The sequence below is a fragment of the Colobus angolensis genome, unplaced genomic scaffold (genome assembly GCF_000951035.1).
Source record: "Colobus angolensis palliatus isolate OR3802 unplaced genomic scaffold, Cang.pa_1.0 Scaffold39, whole genome shotgun sequence".
Taxonomy (NCBI): Eukaryota; Metazoa; Chordata; class Mammalia; order Primates; family Cercopithecidae; genus Colobus; species Colobus angolensis.
In genome coordinates, this window is record NW_012117265.1 from 4547242 (window position 1) to 4549615 (window position 2374).

At 36.3% G+C, this 2374-nt stretch overlaps 1 protein-coding gene across 1 annotated transcript in view; it reads left to right on the top strand.

The window, feature by feature from the left end:
- Positions 1 to 2374, top strand: part of MUC16 (mucin 16, cell surface associated) — a 173133-nt gene that overhangs the window by 58619 nt on the left and 112140 nt on the right.

Consider the following 2374-nt stretch of genomic DNA (forward strand, 5'->3'; position numbering starts at 1 on the left):
AAAAAAAAAAAAAAAAAAGATGGAAGTTGGGCATTCCTAACCCTTAACCCTGCCTTGTGATTCTGGAGTTATTGGATAGAACCTGGTGTCCTGTAATTTAAATTCTGCCTTCCGGCCTCCTGTTTTGTGAGTCACACTACTACAAACTTTTTACATGCTGTAGACAGGATGTTCACTCTCCACTTCCTCACTGCTCGGCCCTAATCAATTCAACCATTTATGTGACATGCCTAACTCCTCTGGGCTTGTACATATGTAATGTGTATTATAAAGCAAGTCATTCCATGATCAATGATGTCACTTTTTCTAGGTGCTTTCGAAATTTGTTCTTCATCATTAATTTTCAGTAGTTTGATTACGATGTGTCTGGGCATGGTTTTCTCTGAGTTTATCCCGCTTAAAGTTTTCTCAGCTTCTTGAGTCTCAAAGTGTTTGTTTTTCAAGCAATTTGGGAAATGATGTGAGACTATATCTTCAACTTTGTTTTCTGCTCTGATTCTTTCTCCCCTTCGGACCTCCAATGAAATGATGTTGCCCCAAGAGACCCTGAGCTTCTGTTCATTTTGTTATTTGTCAACCTTTTTTTCCTCTCCAACTTTCAGGTTTAATAATTTTTATAGAATATTTTCACAATCGCCAAGCCTTTTCTCTGTCAGCTCCATTCTGCCCATCCATTGAATTCTTTTTATCTCAGTTACTTTATCTTTCAGTTCAAAAATTTCTATTTGGTGATAGATAGATAGATAGATAGATAGATAGATAGATAGATAGATAGATAGATAATAGATAGATGTTATAACATATATATTATATATTATGTTATATAAAATATATTTATGATTATAGTGTAACATATGTTATATATAGCTATTTATATAGCCATAACTATATATAAACTATATATAGTTATATGTAACCATATATAGTTACCATATAGTAACCATATATATAAAACACATAGTTACATATATAGTGTCTCTCTATATAGTTATAGTTATATATATGGTTATAGATAGAGTTTCTACATCTGTAACTGTATATAGTGATATATGTATGTTTCTCTGTATATAACTATAGATATTTCTATATCTATAGTTATAGAAACTATAGATATAACTGGGAGATGCTGGGGAAAGATGGCATGAGGAAGCCTGGAGCAGTCATGGTCATCCCTGCTCCGCACCGAACTCATCAAGAACAGGAGAAGGGTCCTCCTCATTCTCCAGCCATGTTGACCTTGAGCAATTTACTTGCCCTCTCAGTACCTCAGTTTTCTCACCTGCCAAGTGGGGATAATAATATTTCATAAATTGGTTGCAAATGTTAAATGCAACTCTATGTAAGAACACCTAGCACGGGAGCTCCCAGGGAATTTGGTTTAACAAATATTTATCAGGCACCTATTCTGGGCTAGGCAGAGGGGTTAAGATATTGACAAAGTCAAATGCAGTTCCTCCCCTAACCAAGTTTACAGTGTATTGGGGAAGACTGAAATGGAACAAGCAATTACAATTAACAATAAAAGACAACCAAGTTATTGAGCACTTACTATATGGCATACCATGTGCTATTTTTTTATAAATAAGAAATATAATAAAATAAATAAATAATATAAATAAATGATAAATAACTTTTCATTTTGAAATAAATAATAAATAAATTCAGGGGATGTTGCAAAAATAGTGTAGCATTCCCCTGTACCCTTCACCCGGTGTCTCCCCAATGGCTACATCTTACATAACTCTAATACAATATCAAAAGCAGGAAATTGATGTTGTTAAAGTCAGTTTTACCAGTGTGTGCGTATGTGAGCTTGTGTGTGTGCATGCATGTGTGTGCACACGTGTGCGTGTGTGCATGCATGTGTGCGTGTGTGCATGCATGCGTGTGCACATGTGCATGTGTGCATGCGTGTGCATGTGTGCACGTATGTATGAGTCTTTGCACGTGTGTGTGTGCATGCACGTGTGTGTCCATGCATGTGTGTGTACGTGTGTGTGGGTAGCCCTATGCAATTTTTATCACATGGGCGTAGCCTTATAATCACCACCACCATCAAGATTCAGAACTGTTCCATTCCCCCAAAGATTCCCCTCATGCTACCCTTCATAATCATGCCCACCGAGCCCAACACTATTGAATAGAATAGCCATTGCTATTCTGCTCTCCATCTCCATCTCCCTCTCTACAATTTTATTTTGAGTATGTTACTTAAATGGAAATGTCCAACATGTCACCTTTGGATTTGGCTTCTTTTCCACTCAGTGTAATGCCCTGGAGATGTGTTCTTTTTAACAGTCATGTAACCTTCCTAATTTCCCTCCAAAATATCATTATGCCCCTTGTCGCCCTTTTTTTTTTTTTTTTTTTTTTT